This window comes from Anabrus simplex, chromosome 2, assembly GCF_040414725.1.
Source record: "Anabrus simplex isolate iqAnaSimp1 chromosome 2, ASM4041472v1, whole genome shotgun sequence".
Classification (NCBI taxonomy): Eukaryota; Metazoa; Arthropoda; class Insecta; order Orthoptera; family Tettigoniidae; genus Anabrus; species Anabrus simplex.
The window spans coordinates 614,330,470-614,352,505 of record NC_090266.1 but is presented as its reverse complement, the minus strand read 5'-3'; the positions used below and the strand labels follow the sequence as shown (position 1 = coordinate 614,352,505).

At 40.0% G+C, this 22,036-nt stretch overlaps 1 protein-coding gene across 2 annotated transcripts in view; it reads left to right on the top strand.

The window, feature by feature from the left end:
- LOC136864264 (N-fatty-acyl-amino acid synthase/hydrolase PM20D1) overlaps positions 1–22,036 on the top strand; it is a 372,268-nt gene that overhangs the window by 2,341 nt on the left and 347,891 nt on the right. The window contains exon 2 of one of the 2 annotated variants that reach the window (XR_010859289.2): positions 19,413–19,636. The exons of the other annotated variant lie outside the window; for it this stretch is intronic. The gene's annotated coding sequence lies outside the window, so the exon portion shown is untranslated. Of the gene's footprint in view, positions 1–19,412; positions 19,637–22,036 lie in introns of those variants that run through there. 2 annotated transcript variants of the gene reach the window in all.

Sequence of the window (22,036 nt, the reverse complement as noted above, 5' to 3'; positions counted from 1 at the left end):
ATGACTAAGCTAGGCAAAATGAGCTTAAATAAATAAGTAAATAATAATAATAATAATAATAATAATAATAATAATAATAATGTTTCAACATCCTTGCGCTGCTGTTGATTGTAAAGAGATTCCAGAATTTTGAGATGTACTGATGTTGACATTTAAATATTGCTAAATGCTATTCAACTGTTTTTGACGTTGATCCGGTAACTTCGAGCTTAGGAAGTTGAGTGCATAATCTATTATGCTATGAGAGTGTGTTACTATTATTATTATTATTATTATTATTATTATTATTATTATTATATCTACTTCATACTTTGAAATATCATATACGGTATCTGGATTTCTTGTAAAATTATCAGCTCAATAAATAACGTACTGTAATAATTTAGTATAGGCGTAATTCAATGAAAGTGTGGATTTTTTATGATTTTAAATTGAAATATCCAATGCGAAAAGGTTCCAACTCCATAACACACAATTTTTCAGGAGGAAGGATTTTTTCCATCGCAAGTGTAATGTGGTCGATAGGTGAAGTATATCAGTGTATGGTTACCTTTGAAGACCAGTATATGGGATGCCATTTGTGAACATACTAATACATTAGGAAAAGCGGTTCAGGGCTTCAGTGATACAGGAGTTGGGATATTTGAAGCTGGTTGTAATTTCAGTTACTTTTTGTTACATGCAAATGTCATTTTATTGAAGCTACTATCTTGGTACTATACAAAACTGAGAATGATTATCTAAGCACTTAGCCTGTGTACTGAGTAGTCAGTCATTACATTTCACCATCACTGTGGGTTTCACCCTTATCTTCTGTTAAAGAACCTATAACAGCTTGGGACTCTTCTGTAAGCTACTTATGGTACAGAGTTTCTGAACATCAATTAACTTAGCTAATTTGATCAGTGGTTGACAAGAAAAATGATTTCCATGTTTTTCTGCTGAATGCACTAAGACTCGCTCTCAGTTCCTGCCATTGTTTCTGTCTCGCCCACTTCATCCTTTTAACCGTCTGAATACTCCAATTTCTTCTGCCTTGATATCTGAAGCTTCATGCCCTCTTTGGTCACACATTCTTTTTTTTTTGCTAGGGGCTTTACGTCGCACCGACACAGATAGGTCTTATGGCGACGATGGGATAGGAAAGGCCTAGGAGTTGGAAGGAAGCGGCCGTGGCCTTAATTAAGGTACAGCCCCAGCATTTGCCTGGTGTGAAAATGGGAAACCGCGGAAAACCATCTTCAGGGCTGCCGATAGTTGGATTCGAACCTACTATCTCCCGGATGCAAGCTCACAGCCGCGCGCCTCTACGCGCACGGCCAACTCGCCCGGTCACACATTCTTTGAACCATTTATAGGGAGGGCCTTTTGAAGTCTCAGACGTGGGATTTTCTGACTCTTGAAACCAACTGGATTGGATAGTTACTGCAGTGTTCTCACATGTTACGGTCGTCTGGTTCCTTGGCTGAATCGCAGTGGTCTTCGGTTCAGATGGCCCCAGGTTCAATTCCTGGCCGGGTCTGAGATTTTAACCTTATGTGGTCGATTCCCTTGGCTCGGGAACTGGGTGTTTGTACTGTCCCCAACATCCCTGCAACTCTGACACTACACGCAACACTATCATCTACCACAATAACACTTATTTTCCCATACATAGCAGATAATGCCCAAGGGCTGTGTCTGGCTAAAAATAGCCAAACAAATTTACTAAGGGTTGGGGTCACCCTGGCTTACTTTGGATTTTGGGCCTAATGCCACATGATTTTTCAGGTGAAAATGCCAAAACCAGAATCGACCAGGATTTAAGTTTCAGCCATCTACGTGGAAAGCCAGCAGCTAAGCCAGTGTACTATTCGTGCCCTTCCCGTCCCACTGTTGTTTGATATCATAGCAGTGTAGTATAATATTCATAAGTAGAACTAAGATTGGAACTTAATTTGTACTAGGAAGAATATAATAAATACCGTAGTTCATGTGTTCATAAAATATTTTTTTATTTGGTCATCACAGGCAAAGTTGAGTACTGGTAGTTCATGTTTAATATCCCCACTCAATATGATGCTTTGCTGCAAAGTCAAAGTAACCAGTCTATACCACAACATCTCTGGAAACAAAGATGGCTATCATGAATATATCCTCATACTTCTTATGTGCAGTTATTACCAATATTACCCACAAAATCACTGAGAATGCAACATTTCAGGACCTAATAATATTCAAAATGGAGTCCTGAACACATGTGAGTAATTTTCAATGCAATACTATTATTTGCAGTCCCCTACTTCTTTACCACTGCCTTCATTCAGGGGAAGAAGAATTAAACACCTTGGCATCTAAAATAATAACAAGTAAAGAAACATTGTGTGGAGCGAATCCCTTCTTTTTTAAATGTTAAAAAAAAAAAACAAGTAGGTGATAACGAAGGTAACATAGCCAAGATGTATAGTTGAATTCATTCCCTACATTTTTTTTACTGTGACTGTATGCTGCTAAGACAGTAGTTGCACCTTCAGGCATACATCTGATAAGACATAGTCCTTAGTAACAGTCATAAAATATGCAGTGTCAGCGTAAGTGTGAATATAGGGTCTCTCTTATAAACCCAGACCATCCAGTGGCGTTTCTGCTCTCCGAGACCTAAGCATCTGTACAGGAGGTGTGCGAATAGTTCTTGACCTTGCAAGGAGCATGCACGTATTTGACCTAGCATCAGTAGCCAGTCTGAATCGCAGCTGTTAACAGGGTGAGATAATTATCATTGCAACGCCGTATGTAAAAGTTACTTTAAGTACGAGTCTGCTTGACGGGTATGCGATGCATTTGTTCAGCAATTTCCTGGTGAAATGAGCATAGATTCATGTAATTGTAAATAAATTTGATACTACTAGCTCAGTGCTCAAAAAAAACATGCGCGCACACAAACAGTTTTAACAGAGGAAAAGCTAGACGACTGGGCGAGTTGGCCGTTCGGTTAGGGGCGCGCGGCTGTGAGCTTGCATCCGGGAGATAGCGGGTATGAATCCCACTGCTGGCAGCCCTGAAGATGGTTTTCCGTGGTTTCCCATTTTCACACCAGGCAAATGCTGGGGCTGTACCTTAATTAAGGCCACAGCCGCTTCCTTCCAACTCCTAGGCCTTTCATATCCCATCGTCGCCATAAGACCTATCTGTGTTGGTTCGACGTAAAGCCACTAGCAAAAAAAAAAATAAAGCTAGATGACATTGGTGTGAATCTTGACCGGTCACCAAATAAATCACTCACAAAAATTACCACAACAAGTAGGGGTTTCAGTTTCTTCTGCACACAGAGCTATAAAGCCGTTACACATCAAACCGTACAGGTTTACACTGGCCCATTGTTTAAAACCTGCTGATTCAGTCACAAGAGTGAGATATTGTGAGTGGTATCTTGCATGATTGAATGATCGTTTATTCGACCCACAGCTGGTGTTCTTTTTGGATGAGGCCTTGTTTCATCTTAATGGTCATGTGAACAGTCATAACTAGAGGCCGGATTTCCATGCACTATCAAGTCTTGAAATATGCATGCATTCATGCAACATCAAATGACGAAACATGCACAGTCAAGTGGAAAATATGCACTATCAAAATTTAGTTCCACATTGTTATATTTTCACTTCCGTTTGAAACATTGTACAACAACTAATTTCTCCATATTTTCTTCATTTAAGTTCGTTCATTTATCTGACAGAACATTGCTGAACACGGGAAAATGATCTTTCTACGTCACAAGAAGTGACAGCTTCATACTTAAATGAAGACATTTAGGACGATGTATACCTGAAGTTATCTCTTTTCGAAAATTAACTAAAAAATTCCTTACCTCAATCCATTTAGAGACGAGGTCTCTTCGTATACTTTTAATAGGTGGCTAGATGGTTAGCGTGCTGGTCTTTGGCCACGGGGGTCCCGGGTTTGATTCCCGGCAGGGTCGGGAATTTTAACCATAATTAGTTAATTTTGCTGGCACGGGGGCTGGGTGTATGTGTCGTCTTCATCATCATTTCATCCTCATCACGGCGCACAGGTCGCCTACAGGCGTCAAATCAAAAGACCTCCATCTGGCGAGCCAAACTTGTCCTCGGACACTCCTGGCACTAAAAGCCATACGCCATTTCATTTCAATAGGTGGCATGACACGAACACTTCACAGCACAGTCCAATACTAAATTGCAATTTGAAGCGTGTAAGCGTGCTGTTTTTTAACTCCCTTCTCTTCTCAATTATTTTGGCCTCAGACATGTGAACATTGAGAGTTCAGAGTTTGGGGTAGATAATTCCAGGAAAAGAAAACAGGATTCAGTGCAAAACCAAGGTTTGTAAGCTGCTATCTCAGAAACACGGCATTACAGAAGTATGATTGAAGTTTTGATATCTTCGTCTAACATAGACGAAAAAAGAAATAACATTTAGTAACCCCAAATTTACGGTTAGTTTTTACTGGGGCACCTTATTTCTAAGGATTAGAGAGGTCGACGGGGGGGGGGCCTTCCCACTTATGTCAATGTTTATTCAAGCAACAGAAAAGAACGTGCTTGGCTAACTGGATTATGGCACCTCTATGCATCTAACTTTGGTTGTGAAGTAATATACCAAGAATACATTTTCTTTCTCTTTCAGTAATAAACTAATGGATGTACAGTCTTAAATTCTGCAAATCCATGTTCAGAAAAAGGCACTATCGTGCAAATTAACATTAATATATGCGTCAAAGTCAGAAGAAAAGTCATATAATATAATACAATATAAATGTATTTAATCGCTACTAAATCCAAAATCTTCAAAATATGCATTATGCATGAATTTTCTCCCAAAAAGGCCAAAACATGCAAATATGCACGGAAAAAGTATGGTTGTTTGGAATTGGTTAGTCATAAAACGAATATTTGCAAAGTTTCAGAAGTGTAACCAGCATTTGTATGGAAATCCTGGCTCTAGTCATAACTCTTGCCCCTCATTATGGAAGGATGACACTTACAGCATCTTTTATAAAGTAAGATTTCATATAAGATTGTATACATGCTTAAAGCAGGGCGGCCGTACATGGCGTAAGTTGGACTGAGGCAGCTGCTGTAGTGTAGAGTGCAAACACTGTGTGGTCAGTCTGAGTTTTTAAGAGGGATCCTGTAGTGGGCGTGTACGAGACCATTTCATACTACAATCTGCATGCAGGCTGTTCTCAAGAGCGCCTCTTGTAACATGGTCTGTGCTGGGTTGAGCGAGAAACGTCACAGCAGTTGCTTGAAGTGACTTTCTTTGGCACGCATGCAAGTTTGATTGCCGTCGGATGGAGTGCTTTGCTTACCAGCAAAGGTTGATGCCTGATGGCGTTACTTGCAGCATTTGGTATGCAATTGAGGATGTCTTCATGGGAACAAACATCGATGTCTTGGATTGTTTTCTTAATAGAGACCCACAGAAAGAAATCCAAAAAGTTAAATCGGGGCTTCTTGGGGACCAGACCAGTGTCGACCACAACTAATCTATTTTCCAGGATAGTTTGTGTTCATGTGTTCAGCCATTGATGAACTTTGCAGAAGTAATGGGGAGATGCACCATCATGTTGAAACCATATGCAGGGATGAACATTGAGAGGAATCTTCTCCAGCAAGGGATGTTAAAATAGCGATAACGATCGTGATGTCCTTTCAGTACGTAGAGTCAAATCAAAGTATTCACCACTTTCCTCACCCAGATGTTAATTGAAAATCTTTACTTATAGGAGGAATATCTCACAGAATGAGAGTTCTCTATAAGTGGATTATGGTTGTTTGTTATGCCATCTCTTGTGAATTTTGACTCATCCGACCACAATACGTGGCTAAGAAAGTCGGGCTCATCACAAAATCTGTGCGGCAGCTCCTCACAGAAATGGAGCTGTTTTTCTTCACCCTCAGGCTGGAGTGCTTACACAAGTTGTAAATGAAAGTGTTCAGTCCATTCTCATGTAGAATATGCCATACTGTACATTGTGATATGCCAATTCAAGCATTGTTTGGTGAGTGCTGATCGAAGAATTGTCATGCACTGAGTCAAGTAAAGAATGTTGTCGTCTACTTCAACATCCTGTCCTTCATGTCCTGCTACTGATCTCCCCCGTACTGTACCACTTTCTCGTATGTTGTTGTGTATTGTCTGAAATGCATGTGTATGAGATTGTCGTTCTATTCAATATCGGTGCTGATATTCCTGTAAGGCTTCTAGGACATTTCCACAACACAGTCTGTACATGCAGTGATTATCGTCATTCTCCACGTTTATAAACCCACTGTTTTTTCTGCATTCCATGTGAGACACTTGGAACTGTCTGGCTCACAGTGAAGGGAAGGAGTGTGGGAACTTTGTTCTGCTGCACTGAGTGCATGACGTGGACCAGGCTGGTGCATATCGCAGCAGAGTTGTCATGCTTATATTTATGTTTCCACCAGACGTGTGGCGTGGCGGTACATGCACGCTATGATGAGTAAAGTTTGAGCAGCATGCTGGTACCGCCTGTTGTAGTCAGTGTTGAGTAGACCTGTTTCGCTTGCTAAAGGTAACACAACATGGTGGATGTTCTCCTCCAAATTTGATGAACTGTAGTTAACGATCATTTGTATATTAAAAAAAAAAAAAAATCATTGTTTGTAACTTGTATCCTTCTGCCATACAAAATATAATAATAATAATAATAATAATAATAATAAACAACGATCAGTAGTAGTTTATTGGACCGTACTTCTTGGCTTACTATTCTCCTCATCACTACCCTCCCTACCGGGCGAGTTGGCCGTGCGCATAGAGGCACGCGGCTGTGAGCTTGCATCCGGGAGATAGTAGGTTCGAATTCCACTATCGGCAGCCCTGAAGATGGTTTTCCGTGGTTTCCCATTTTCACACCAGGCAAATACTGGGGCTGTACCTTAATTAAGGCCACGGCCGCTTCCTTCCAACTCCTAGGCCTTTCCTATCCCATCGTCGCCATAAGATCTATCTGTGTCGGTGCGACGTAAAGCCCCTAGCAAAAAAAAAAAAAAAAGACTATCCTCCCTGTCACCTCCGTGCATTTTGCCACAGATGATAGACTCACCTTGTATAAAAGTTGATTATAATAATTTATTAACCTTTAGAGTGAGTTGGGTACGTACTATGGGCTATATATAGCAGCTTTCTTGCATACTAACAGAATACAATTTTAGCTCAGTGCAGCTATTTTCCTTGCATCTCTCCTCTTCCTCTACTTTCTGATTTTGGAAGAAGATATTTGCTTCAGTTGGTGAGGTCTTGAACTCGTGCTAGACTTGTGTATTTCTTGAAGCCTGATTTCACTACTGATCTCGTACTGAGCTCACCAAGTATTGAGAGGAAAGACTGTACTGATAAGCTCTACTCAGATTTTCTGGTATGCTAGTGGGTTGGCAACGGAATTTACTCAGCAGTCAACAAAATCCTTTGTTCAGATAAATTACTATTAATCTCAAGAAAGCTAAAATCATAACCATGAAATATTTCTGAACTGTATCCTTCCCAAGTGGCCACCTTACTACAAGTGTGTTTTGGTTCATTATACTTGATCAGTAAATTTGTCACTATCAGTAACCTAACCATCCGTTTTAGTAGCATTGACAATGACACTAACAAATACTAATAGTAACCCAACCTCTTCTATCAGTACTTTTTGAAACTGACAGTAATAAATATTGTTGCAGCACAACCCAATAAAAGTCTCATCCAACCCTATCACTATAGGTGATCATCAGTGAACCAGAATGTAACCAGTCACTAACAATAACCATCAAGGGTTAATAGGCCCTCTTTGAGGCAGCATCTTGACCAACATTAATGTTCGTCCACACCGCGATTAGTTCACTGTGCATTTGTTGTATTGATAGCCATGTAAAATCACCAGCCATCAATGTGCTGGAGGGATAAAAGCAGAGAGAGAGAGAGAGAGAGAGAGAGAGAGAGAGGATGGTGTGACATTAATGTTGTTACGATGACAACTGAATGAAAACCTACAACCTGTTTTCCAGTCAGTGACCTGGTCGTGGATGGAATGAATGAAGTCCCCACCTTGCGGCGAGGATAGGAATTGTGCTGGCTGCCGAGGCCTGTCGCACTCCTCTGGGGCAATGATTAATGAATGACAAATGAAATGATATTGGAGAGTGTTGCTGGAAGGAAAGATGTCAGGGAAAAAACCGGAGTACCCAGAGAAAAACCTGTCCCTCCTCCGTTTTGTCCAGCACAAATCTTACATGGAGTGACCGGGATTTGAACCACGGAACTCAACGGTGAGAGGCCGACACGCTGCCTCCTGAGCCGCGGAGGCTTTGTTACGATGACAGCTACCAAGATAATTTTAATTTGTATTATTTTTTAGTTATGAATGTTCTGATATATGATGGGCTCCTTTTTTAGTTCTTGGTGGCCATCCCATGCAAGATATCTGCTAACTTAATCAAGAAACTCACTGGTAGCATCCAAGGAGTATGTACAACTGTGCTCTAAGCTGGATTTTTCCTTTGGTTTTCTCCGATCTACATCGACATCCATTGATAGCTGAGAGACATGGTCGCCGACTTCTTACCAAGGCGGTTGTGATCAAATCGTGGCCAATGCATGTGGGATTTTTGAAATGAAGTGTCAAAGATTTGTTATTTGGATTCCACATAAAGTAGATGTCCCGTTGATATGATCACGATATTAACAATTACGTAAAACTATTAGCTAGCTTTTAAAACTGTCAGTAGCACCTTCTCATGGTAATATCGAACATCTGTTCACTGCAGGAGAAGAGCACTTCGAGTGGCCCCTTTAGTGCTCTGGCTAAGTTCCGGGTCATGCTCAGTTCTGGGTTAAAGATGGTATTCAAAACTTACAGACGTAAGGACAGGAGAAGGGTAGCAGGTAAACTACTACGAATGCAAAATCACATATCTAATAAAATGAAGGTTTATTACTTCTTGGAGAATATGCAAAAAATCAAAGTAATAACCAAAATGAATGAACTACAATACACTAGTCCATAAAACCTTGACACAAGGTTGAATCCTTTGTGTGAGAAAATTGTTGAGGGTCTCGTGAATTATCTATGTTTGAAGACTATAGACAGAGTACTATCCGTGTAAACCTTCTTGCCTTAACCGTGCATGTGCGCACATGTGTGTGTGTGACAAGTTACTTAAGTACCCCATTTACATTGGGATCATATTTACACAAAACACTATGTAAATCTGATTGAGGCCTGCATTAAAACGTCTATTCCCCTCTAGAATACACTACAATATCATTAGACAAGACAAATTATTGCAACAGCTTCGGTCAGGACATGGACCCAGAATACATATGAAAGACCACAGAACAGAACCTGCATCATTAGTGAACACAATGATCACATGTACAACAAAACAACAACATTAACAAGGGGGTGAATGCAGGTGGCCATGAAACAGTCCATGTGGGTAGCCACATTGATTGTGGCTGTCAAGGTTCGTATAGGCGGCCTTTCGATGCTGAGGACGAGACCTTGTAAAACCTTACTAGTTTATCAATAAGAGAGGGGCTTCATATCACCTGACCTGTTCTCCCTATGCATAATTAATTTATACTGAAAAATAGTAGCCTCCTATACTGAATCATTCAAAAAGTCGCCTACCTCTAACTTTGGGCTGGTGGAACAGCTCACTGATGTCGTCTTGGCTATAAATTTAAAAAAAAAATCTTTCCCTACTGTAGTGGCCGCGTTAATTGCCTCATTGTGACCTTGGGTGGATTCAACAGCTAACATCTGTTTATTCCTTTTTAACAGGATCCGGGACCACAAATCTCTCCAGAGCAAAAGGAAACTAATGTTCCTTATATCACACAATTCAATACCTCTTTATTTCATATCGGCTACTATACGTGTAGCATTTCACATTTAAATCCATTATGCACTCCATCATATACTCCATAATGCTCCACACTAGAATCCTGGCTTCAAAGCTTGCTACATAACAGGACAACGTTATTCCTTTTACTTCACAGTAACTTAATTCTGTCTTTAAGGATGATCTTTATAATACAAGTAGGGTGAAACAAATATTGTTCACGTAGCTAGAAAGGGTGGTCATATGTTTGAGCCTTGGTCCCATATCCTCTCAAAAACATGCCCTAACGTATGTTCACGATGACAATGAGCAACATGCTACTATAATCATGCTCCCAGTAACTAAATACTGCCAGACTACAAGCACTCACAATCACAAAATTATAAATCTAGCTGCAATTTTATGAGATGAAATACCCAAAGCAAAAAAGCTCCTCCCACAAAATAAACACACACATTTGCAGAAGTTCTACCTACTCAGACTGCTACTTAAGTTACACTGTAAGCTGTGTTGTAGGCACATTTAATCTCAGGCCTGTCATTTAGTATCTACAACAGGACCTCTCAAATGCCCAAAATCTCACGCATGCAAATTGAGGCGCAGAGTTCCTGTGGACAGTGCATCGGTCCCATTTGGCTCGGCTCGGACCAGCACTTCGTCTCTGAGCTACTCGGCTCAACTCGGCTCGGATTTGGAGCGCTACGGAGCAAGTGAGGAAGAGGGAGACAGGCGGAGTGAGCGAGACAGGCATGGGGAAAGAGAGAGACAGCGCTATTGCTCCAAATCGACGAGTGGGGGTCTGCACTCTGGTCAACCAAGCAAAGTCATCTTTTGCACAGTGCATGCACTCTGAGAGGCCCTGATTTACAGTTTATTAAATTTATCTGCCATGGTACAGGGTCATGTCAATCGTGCAGATGAAATATGGGTAGTACTCAACCTTAATCCTTCTGTGTGTCTCCGCTCGAGTCTCGAGAGGTCCATATTAGATTTATCCCACCATCTCAGCCAGGTTGGTCTCCATGTAGTGCGGGTTCCATATCTCATTCACAGCACAAATGTCCATGGTCCTAATATCTCGGCCTCAGCTTTATAGTGTCTGTTACAAGGAAGACAGTTATTTACCATTCTGACTATTACCATCCAACACATAATTTACGCAATGAGGATTCTTCCCAACACATTTTTCCGAACTCTGGTACTCAGATTAAAAATCCTGTGCATTCATTCCTGCTTTATTTCATTGAAATTGTTAATAAGTTTCTGATGATCTGACTGTTCTAGTTTATCATGGTGCAGTCTCTTTTATGGGTAACTCTCACAGTTTAATTAGGCACAGAGTTAATTGTGCAGATATCCTCTTCGATATTTACTGAATTACATGTCCTGTATCTATCCCTATGTTCACCTGTTCTGTATTGATCACAGTTCAAGGACTTCGTCTGTCTACCACATTTTTCATCATGAGAGAAGAAGATTTCTTTTTTGCTACATGAAAAAGTTAGTCATATTCTTTCACACACATGATTTCTTCCATATTGATGCGAGGGATTCTGTATCATTGAAATAGAATTTCCTCCCTACAATGTCCACACAGTGAATATCACAAAGAAAATGTTCACCAAACAACCACCATGTGTGCCACGAATGAGGTGTAAGTTACAAGCGTCTTGGGTGGGGGAACCATTTCTTTTTATAAGAACTATAAGAAAATGGTTTTGTTTTAGAGGAGCCGCCCCCACCACTAACATGGATTACCCCTATCCACGGGGTGAAAATTAAAGCCTACAACCTGTTTTCCAGTCATTGACTGGGTCAGGGATGGAATGAATGAAGCCCCCATCTTGTGGCAAGGACAGGAATTGTGCCAGCTGGCGAGGCCTGTGGCACTCCTTTGGAGCAATGATTAATGACTGACAGATGAAATGAAAAATGATATTGGAGAGTGTTGCTGGAATAAAAGATGACAGGCAAAACCGGAATACCCGGAGAAAAACCTGTCCCGCCTCCGCTTTGTCCAGCACATATCTCGCCTGAGCCACGGAGGCTTATCCACGGGGTATTGATATAGCAAGTATGGCATCATTTTTCTTCTAGGTGAATCCCCGTCTTGAAGTGCTCCCCTGATGGTTAACAGATGGCTGGATGGAAAGTTTCCATTTGTAGATAACTTATAAATACATAACATCACCATTTTTAGTATGAAATAACAGGTAAATGATCCTTTTAAATTTGGATATCACTCCCTTAGCTTTCCAAATTTATGCCCTATGACGCAGTGAGAAGATAACGTAAATACAAACATGGAAATCGCATTTGTTCATGCTGGTTGGTTCACTAGATATAATGCCCCCCCCCCCCCCCCCCCCCCCCCCCCTCTGCTGCCTGGGTGCCCACTTTTTGGTTCAAACAACTGCTCCATTCTTCCCCGTGCCAGGGTATTTCCCAGATCTGTTTTGGTATCTCATTGTCCTGCTCCAAGGTGTGGCCTTGGTGATGCATACTGGAACTCCATACTTCAAACCCCAGTGGATTTCTCTCAAGGAAACAAACCAAACTCCATGGCGCAACATCCCCTATGGGCCATGGCCTACCAAGTGACCGCTGCTAAGCCCGAAGGCCTGCAGATTACGGCATGTTCTGTGGTCAGCTCCACAAATATTCTCAGCCATTATTCTTGGCTTTCTAGACCGGGGCTGCTATCTCACCCTCAGATAGCTTCAAAATTGTAATCACTTTAGCTGAGTGAACCTCGAACCAGCCCTCAGATCCAGATAAAAATCCCTGGCCTGGCTGGGCATAGAACCCAGAGCCTCCGGGTAAGAGGCAGGCACGCTACTGATACTCTGTGGGGCCAGCATTTCTCTCAAGGAAAATGACTTGAATTATCCCATGTATTTGATAGTCCTTTGATCATGCCCCTGACAGGTACACTACATAATAATTTTAGCTAAACAATTGTTTTGAACAGCCTGCTTCCTATTAGACATCACTTATTATTTTTTTTGCAATTTCAACTGTGGACTATTCCTAGTTAACATTGATAGGCATTCCAAATGTATAATTTCTACAAATATAATTAAATATGACTGTTTGTGTTGCCTAGAATAATTATGTCTTGTAACACTGTCTTTGGCATTGTATTCTGGATGTTAACTTATCAATAAAGAGGTTGGATCTTGCAGTATAAAACACTAAATGGAGCAAGAACTTTGAAAAACCATACAGTATATGCTTCTCGGGGAAGGAAAAACGTGAAGTTTTAAAAATTATCATCAAATCATGTTAGAATGAAGGATATTTTATTTACTCACAGACACTATTTGTCAGTTAAAAATTGTAATAGTTTATGTGTATTAAAAAAATTTAATATTTTATGTGTAAAAATAAACAACATATCTAGTGTGTCAGGATTTGATTTTCTTGGTGTGCTGGTATGAAACAGTGTACCAGTCCTAGAACACTCAAATTGATCAGAGTTTCTGTACATATAATACTGCATTGTACTGACTGTCAAGGACTGACAGCATATAGTGTTGTTTAGGCAAAATATCTTGTTTATTTATTTGGCGTATGATGACTAATGACAGCCTATAAACTATTTACACAACCAGTGAAAGATGAGTACAAAGTAATTACAAATTATATCTATACAGTCAAAGAAAGCAATTTCCAAGTTTGAAAGAACAAGAAGAAAACACAATATATTTACATCACTATCTACCTATCAACTCTTGACAGTTCGTATATACACATTGAGTGCGAGTGATGTACATCTCACTAAATGTGAATGTCCAAACCCGCCACCCACTTCACTGCTTCGGGTGTTGCTGAGTTGAGGTCTTCCATGGTGCCAGTGAAAGCACGCAGTGGACATTCCTGCACTACATGTTTCATTGTTTGTCGAACCTCCCCACAATCACAATATAGAGAAACTGACCAGCCCCAGGTGTGTAAAGTAGATACTGTTCGACCTACTCCACATCTCATGCGATTTAGTCTACTCCAGGTGCAGTGTGGCAGATTGAAGCCTGCCAGTTTTGTGGATGGGTTATTAATATCCACTATTGCCCGAGGTGGGGATAAAGACCATTCTGTTAACCATTTAAAGGTGGGGTTGAACTCGCTGGATGTTATCTTCACGGCAGTCTTCCAAGCAGGCTGGCGAGATTTAAGACGTGTAAATTTCTGTCTGATATCCTCATGAACAGGTAGATGTTCATTCTTCAGCATTCTAGTCCATAGCTGAAAAAGGGGTCGGTGTAGCACGAAGTGTACCAGTTATGATCCGCATGGTTTGATGAAGTTGTGAATCTACTAGCTGTGTGTGAGCACTGTTAAGCCAGACACCAGCGCAGTATTCTGCTGCAGAATAGACCAAGGCCAGAGATGTCCTTAATGTGTTTCCATCCACTCCCCAAGAAGTTCCAGCCAGTCGTTGGAGAATGTTATTATGACTTTTTAGTTTGTTGGCGGTTTTCTGTAGGTGATTTTTGTACGTAAGAGACCTGTCCAGTGTTACTCCTAAGTGACTGGGATTGGCACAATATTGTAGTTCATGACCCTTGAAGAATACCCTTGGATGGTAGTTTGCTTCTGCATTGTTCAGATGGAATGTAGATGTCACTGTTTTCTGTGGGTTGGGATGAAGATACCATCTTTGAAAGTAGTCGTCCAACAGTTCAAGGTCTCGGTTAAGAACTGTTTCAGCTTCTGTGAAGTTGGGTCGTTGAATTGTAAGGCAAATATCGTCCGCATATATGAACTTTCGGGACACTGTTTCAGGCAGGTCGTGGATGTATAAGTTGAAGAGAGTAGGAGATAGAACCGACCCTTAAGGCAGACCATTGTTGACTTTGTGGAATTTGGTTCTGTTGTGTTCTGAGTGAACTTGAAATAGTCGGTTGCTTAACATTCTGTCAATTAGTGTAGTAATTTTCAAGTTAGGAACAGTTTTAATCAGTTTAAGCATAAGACCTTCCCTCCAGACTGTGTCATATGCAGCTGTAAGATCTAAGAAGACAGAGGCGCTCTTCATTTTCTTCTCAAAACCAACCTCCAGATATATGGTCAAGGACAGTACTTGGTCGCTGCAGTCACAGCCGGGTCGAAATCCTGCTTGCTCACCTGGAAGGAATGCTTCGATGGCTGGTGCTATTCGGTTTAGTATCAGTCTTTCTAATAACTTGTAGGTGACGCAGAGTAGAGCTATTGGTCGATAGCTTTGTGGGAGAGTTGGATCCTTTCCTAGTTTCAAAAGGGCAATAATTTTTGACTTCTTGAAGATTGGGGGAAAGTCTTCCTGACTGAAGTATGGAGCTGAAGAACGCAGCGAGCCATCTTCTTGTAGCTGGACCACAGCTTTTTAGTAGTTCTGGGTAGATTCCATCTAGTCCTGCAGCTTTGCCATTTCGGAGTGATTTTAATTGTTCATCAACCTCTTGTGATGTGAAAGGTTGTGAATAGGTCGCGTTCAGTTGTGTTTCTTGTTTTGCCTGTTTAAGCTCAGTTTTAACCCATTTCGTGGTCAGTTTATTCCTTGTTGTTTTAGAGGTGGAAACGAGGTGATTTGCTATTGCTTCTACCTTGATTGGGGAATGTTGCTTTGGTGGTATGGATGTGGAATCTAATTTCCAAATAAGTGACTATGCTTTTCTGCTAGAATGGGTGAAATTCATGTCTTTTACAGTCCTTACCCACTTCTCTTTTCTAACAAGATCAAGTGATTGTAGTAAATCTGTTGCTTTCTCGTGACTGCTATTTTCTTCAAATTCCTTACTCAGTCTGCTGGACTTTTCACTCCATCCCGGTACATAGTCTTCACATAATCCTCTAGGAATACATGTTTTTGCTGCTGATTTTATTAAGCCAACAAACCTCATGTAGTTCTCTGGGACAGATTTAATCCATCTGATGCTGGCATCAGTAGTCTTGGCATAAGCAACCCAGTCTGCTTTCTGAAAGTTCCAGCGAAGTCTGGGTGTAGATTGTATAACTGGGATCTGAATTCCTATTTGGTAGATTATGGGTCTATGCTGGCTGTGCGGGAAGTTATTGAGCACTTGTCTCCTAACATGGCAAGATGGTGACATAAAACTGTGCGAGACAAAGCAAAGGTCTGATGTGTAGTCGCATTTCCAACGGTCAGAGTGAAATGTACCCTTATCTTTGGGGTCATATATCAGTGCAAGGTTGTTTACTTCAGCCCATTCTGAGACCTTAGCTCCATTTTCATCATCTTGCTTATAGCCCCAAGATGTATGGTGGCTGTTGAAATTTCCAAGGATGATGTTATTATGAGAGGGTATTATGGGAATGGGATCAGGCCATGTTTCATTGGGTGGCTTATAAATATTCGTTACCATAATGTCTTCTATTTGTACTGAGGTGGAGAAATAGGTTGGATGATTGCTTACTGGTAGGGTACTGTAGTTGCAAATCGTCATTGCCGGGACAAAACCTCCTATGTGAAAATATTTCTAGAGATATACTGACCCGCAGCACATACATTATGAAGAGCGAGAATGCCTTGACAGTAGTCACACAATATTGCACCTTAGACGACAGAATCTTACCGGCCAAAGTCCGAAGCTAAAATATTTCACATAGGAGGTTTTGTCCCGGCAGCGATGAAATGTTATTTCTAATGTAAATAGCAATTCCATATAGAGCATGGTCATGAGCTGCTGTCATTTTAAATCCTGGTATCTTTCCCCTTGCCAATAACTGTTGAGTGTTCTCTGTGTGTGTTTCCTGTAGTACGACAATGTCAACTGAGTGCCTCTGTAAAATGCTTGATAAATACTCACTCTTGGCTCTACTAATGCCTTCGATGTTAAACTGGCAGATGTTGATCTGTGGGCCGATCTTCCGTGTTTGAAATTCATAGTCCTTAGAAGGACTGTTCGACAAATATAGGTTATCATGACCGAGAGGTCGTTTATGACAGTGCGGTCTCATCTTGATCGTAGTTGCTCTCTTAGCACCACCCGGGGGACACGTGCAGGGTAATGGTAGGTAATACCTGTGGACGTGAGCAACAGTGGACCCCCAAAATATCTTGTAATACACATGTTTACATGTTTTTCCTTTTTTCTCTTTCTGCTGTCATTCTAAGAAGTACTATAATGTAAAAAGATTAACAGATATTGGGCTGATGACTTTGATGATAGACCCTTTAAAATAACAATCACCGTCAGCAAAGACATTCTAGTAAGTGATGCAGTTGGAATGGATAGACAATCAGAAACCCATAGTTTATATTCACAATATTACTTCCTTTTATATGTTGCTTGCATACTCATAAGAAAAAAAACCCTATGCTCATCTGTAAGCAAAGCTCAATTTTGAAGATAATATGAGGCATTAACTGGTAAAGGTAGGAAGTGGCAAATACAGGTTAATTTTAATGTTTTCTTAGGTTTTATAGTAAATACCGAGGTCAGTGGTCTGGAAAGAGTGGCAAGATTGTATCTAGTTTAGTTTAGTCATGAAGATTGCACATCGTCATGGAAAAAGTAAGTTTTCCTCTGTAATTGCATATAATTGAAGTTGGCAAAATTGTTAGGAGTTAGTGTGATCATGGTACATTATTTTCACTTTTTTAATGCTTGTTTACTGTCCCCTCATATCTCTGCCACTGCGTGATCATTGCATTTCTAAGAAAGTGATAGGTCCTGTTGCTGTCAGCGCTTCTATTCCTATTCATATGACATTTCTCCACACTTTGAGACTCAGGGACCTTTCACTTTCTCAGAAATGCAACGATTATGCAGTGACAGAGATATAATGTGAGAACAGTACATTTGAATTGTGGTGTAGTGAGCAAGTGTTTAGCAATTTCATATTGGTTCCATATTGCCTCATGTTCTTCCTCTTAAAATGGTAAGTTGAATTTAACACATTGTATGCAAGGCTTCACTTTTTTGGTGTTTGTTGTAGCAGCTCCTCCAAATATGTTCATGAATAGCAATCAGAACTTTTTCTTTTTAAGCCAGCCTAAGAGTGTAGTTGCAAATGTCACAAGTGATAAAGTGAATGATGACTTTTGGAAGGAGTCATGATCTGTTCCAGGTAACTTTATCATGTTTCTTCAGAGGAGGAGAAGTGGAACTGCTACCATCTCTTGGGTTTCATCGGATGGTCCAAGTATGCCTCAGATCTTTCAGAGATATTACAAAGATATACTTATAACTTGTCCATTAGCCAGCTGCTATCAAAATTAAGCTGTACACTTTAAAAAAGTGAGTGTCATTAAAAAGACACACGTTAAAAGAACAAATTAAAAACGTTTTAAAACTACACATTAAGTTTTAGTACATTAAGTCATTATTCACAAGACTTAATTCCAATGGCCCGGGGGCTGGGTGTTTGTGCTGTCCCAAACATCCCTGCAACTCCCACACCACACATAACACTCTCCTCCACTACAATAACACGCAGTTACCTACACATGGCAGATGCCGCCCACCCTCATCGGAGGGTCTGCCTTACAAGTTGAACAGGATAATTTGATGTTATCACCTGCAAGGTGATGCTATACTATAATATATACATAAATTCAATTCTCATGAAAGAATGGGTCCACATATTCAATACCTGTTTTGCTGTATTAAAAATTATTTTAAAACATCAGGACATGTTTCGGCCTGTCATATTTGGCCATCTTCAGCCAGATTTGTTGAAATGTGAGTTTAATTTTGTTTGAGCTTAAAATCTTCCTGAACAAAAAGATAACACTGAGTAGATGTTTGCAGTGAAATTATTATTTTAGTTAGCCATTCTATCAAATATAAAAAACAAACTCGTTTCAAGGGCAAACATTCAAACTTGCCAATCAGACCTAGCAAAATTCATCATGAAGAACTTCTCGAATTAGTGCCTTGTAACCAGTGTTGTCCTTGGGAACAAATTTGTTTTCTGATTGTGTGTATCTAGTTCATTTCTAAAATTTGTGATGAGGTGTTATCACAGAGAGAGAGAAGCAATATTTTCAATTTAATTTCTTATTTCAGAGATAGGCCACCTCTTCACAATCTTTAGAAAACCTGATTCACACAAGCAAAAACATTAGTCATGGCGATTTTTCCAACTCATATAGCTATGTACAAATAATGTGAACTTGGTTATGAAACCACTGAAAAACCTCACACAGGAAAATATACACTATTAAAAGCTGTTCGTATTGCGTCTGTTACTCTAATGGTAATTACAGAGTAGCATTGTGCCCATAAGATTTCATTTAGCCTTTTTCATCATTTAACAACATAGGAATACTATCAGTAGTAACGTGTTTCCATCTTTTAAAAGAAATCTTTTATTGTGAATTTTTTTTTTTTTATTTACTGCCTATAGATGTTATTTCTGTTCGTATTTTATTAAGTTTTTTTTTCTTTTTCCAGGCTGAAATGCATTCATCCGAAAATGACAACTTCAAGTTATTGTGAATTTTTTTTTAAAATTTACTGCCTATAGATGTCATTCCTCCTGTTATTTCTGTTCTTATTTTATTAAGTTTTTTCTTTTTTTTTCTTTTTCCAGGCTGAAATGCATTCATCCAAAAATGACAACTTCAAGTTTGCCATGTAAATCACATTTTTAAACCGGTCCATAATGAGGTCAAGGATTTTACTGACAATGCTTGAACATTTCGAGATAAGAGTCTGTAATGAAGGATAAACTGGAAGTACTTTGTTATCTTCAGCTAGATCATTTGGCCTTATTTCTGGAACATATTGCTATGAATAAATCACTTGACAGTTTTATTGGACTAATTTATTGTAGGATGACATGATTAGTACACTCTTACAATTATAATTGAAAATTAATGACAATAGTTTACTAATTAGGTGCTATTCACAAAGTATCCTATCCTTGCAGCAGGGCACACTTTAGCTGGAGCGGGTGACCCTTCACTAAAATATTGATGTCAGGCCTCTTCTTTGACTTTGCTACACATGCACCAGTCTCTTTACTGAGCAGTTCCCTATGGTTAGGTTCGAACAAAAGTCTGTTGTCTATTACGCAGCATGACGACTGTCCACCTGGCTTGACTTCAAACAAAGCCGATAATTCACACAATCACATGACTGCTGTACACTCAGCTTGTCTCTAGGCAAGGCCAATAACTCACACAATCAACTCAATACAGTTAACTCATAATCAACATAACTGCTCCACACACTGAACTACTCAACACATATCACTCGACAGTGACACAGTACGACCATCAACAATGACAACATTTCAACATTACTCTCCGACACACTAGTCCAACAGTTCACCACAATGACAATCTCTCAACAATCCAACACGGCAACACTTTGTTTGCGGCGACCCTGCTTCAATATGCCTGGTGCTGAAGTATTGTAAACTTCAGGGTGAGGCCAGAAAGAGAATATTCTCGTTTTGCCTTCCATAAACTCCACAGAAACACCAGGCGAAGAGCACAATAGAAGCAAGGGGTCATCTCATGCCCTCAGGTCAGTCATTTCCCGTCCTGACTCGTTCATTCCAGGAAGTACCGAAGGGGACTGCGACGGGGCTGACAGTTGCACGGGTACAAAATAATATTATGAACATTGTGCTGTCTTCTTTCTTTCTTTCTTTCTTTAGCTAGTGTTATTGATCATTTCTTTCATTGGTTACGAGAGCTTTAAGCAGCGAGAAAATTGTCAAGCAACATGGTATATTTTTTTGAATTTTCTGACACTACATACTCTCAAGTTTTCAGGCCAGAGGCTGGTTGGATACTCAAACAGCACCACCAAGTATTATGCAGTTGTAGGGAAATTGCAAAAATAGTAGTGTGACGTTGCTTTCATTGCTGAACCAGAAAGTACTATTTCACCATGAGTGGCTCAATGAGTAGCACCTTCCGTAACATCAAGACATTAGTTGTGCTCTGTATGGCATTACTCAATTCCACCCATACCTCATTAGCTTTGATACTGCTACAGGCATCGCAGTGGAAGCTACTTATTTTGCTTTGGCTTGTTCAAAGGACAGTTGCAGAAATACTGCTTTCAACAAGAAATAGAAACAGGCAGATCATATGGCACTCTATATAGAAGTGTTATTGAATAATTTCAAGTAATTAATCTGATATTAAGAAATAAGAGTATTAGAAGTTAGCAGAGAATTATCTTTTTACCTTGTAAATTGTAACAGAATATTAATGTGGATCACAGACCTTATAAACACACAGTTATGGAGTAAATTCTTGTTTATATCACACAAGTTTTATATTTTACCTTATTGAAAAAGAAAAATCTACATTGTAATTGGAATGAATGTGCGAATCTTAAGACCTGTGGATGTAACTGGATCAAAATGTATGTGTTTTTGCCACATTCAAGATGGAAATCTCCGATTGACCTTTCATGTATTAAAAATGAAGTTCTACAACCAGATATATGGGTAATGTTGTTTCATTTATTACTACTACTTGTTTTACATACAACAAACTACTTTTACAGTCCTTGAACACACAGTTGCTGGCATTTTGTCCCATGGGAGTTCTTTTGCATGCCAGTAAAACTACCAACACAAATCACCGGACTTCAGCCGAGATTGAATCTGCCAACTTGGGCCAGTGCTTTGCTGTCTGAGCCACTCAGCCTGGCTTATTTGCTGTTGTTGCAGTCATGACAAAATCTTTTCTTCTGCCGCTTTTCTCATATCCTGCTGAGGTCGCGGGTGTGAACTGGGTCACACATGTGGATTTGGCCCTGCTTTACAACCAGATGCCCTTCCCGAATCAAACCTATGTGGAGGGATATATTCACTGTTTCATGTTTCTGTGGTACTTGGTTGTATACTGTTTTGTGTGAATATGAGGATGAGTGTGTTAGGACAAACACAAACATTCAATCAATCAAAGGAATTAACCAGGCGCAATTAAAATCCCGACCTGTCCGGGAATCGAACCTCGAAACCTCTGAACTGAAGGCCTCAATACTGATCATTCAATTAAGGAGCCAGATGCTGTAAGGCGAAATAATTGTAAAAAAAAAAAAGAAAGTACAACGAATGTTATTCTGGAACTTGACCATTTTATGTCCTTAGGTATAATTACAGGAAAACTTCTTGTTTTAATCTGTCACAAGTCGTTCTATGAGAAAATGGCTGTTAGAAGAGGTGGCTGCTCTATTGAGGTTAAGTTA